We start from the raw sequence: 486 nt of genomic DNA on the forward strand, positions 1-486 counted from the left end.
CTCCTAGGTTTTTTTTGGGTCATTTAGGGTGTAGGGTTTAGTGTTTAGTTTAGGGTTAAGGTTTGTTAGGTTTAAGATTTTTTAGGTTTGGAGTTTTTAAAGTTTTTTTTGTAGTTTTTTAGTGTTTAGTTTTTCTTAGGATTTAGGATTTGTTATGGTTAGGGAAGGCTTAGGTTTATCCCTAAGGTTTAGGGTTTAGGTTTCTTAGGTTTTGAATTGAACATTTAAGGTCTCCTACGTTTTTTTTGGGGTCATTCAGAGTGTAGGGTTTACTGTTTTACGTTTAGGGTTTTTCTAGAATAGAGTTCAGTTTGTTAGGTTTAAGATTTTTTAGAGGTTTTCTAGGTTTTAATGTTTTTTATGTTTTTCTTGTTGTTTTTTAGGTTTTGGGTTTCTTATGCTTTTTAGGTTTAGGGTTTGGGGTTTTCTTAGGGTTTGTTTTGGCTTATGATTTTTAAGGGTTTAGAGGTTCAAGTTTAAGTTTGA

This window comes from Solanum verrucosum, unplaced genomic scaffold (assembly GCF_900185275.1).
Source record: "Solanum verrucosum unplaced genomic scaffold, falcon-dt-bn FXZP01000444.1, whole genome shotgun sequence".
Classification (NCBI taxonomy): Eukaryota; Viridiplantae; Streptophyta; class Magnoliopsida; order Solanales; family Solanaceae; genus Solanum; species Solanum verrucosum.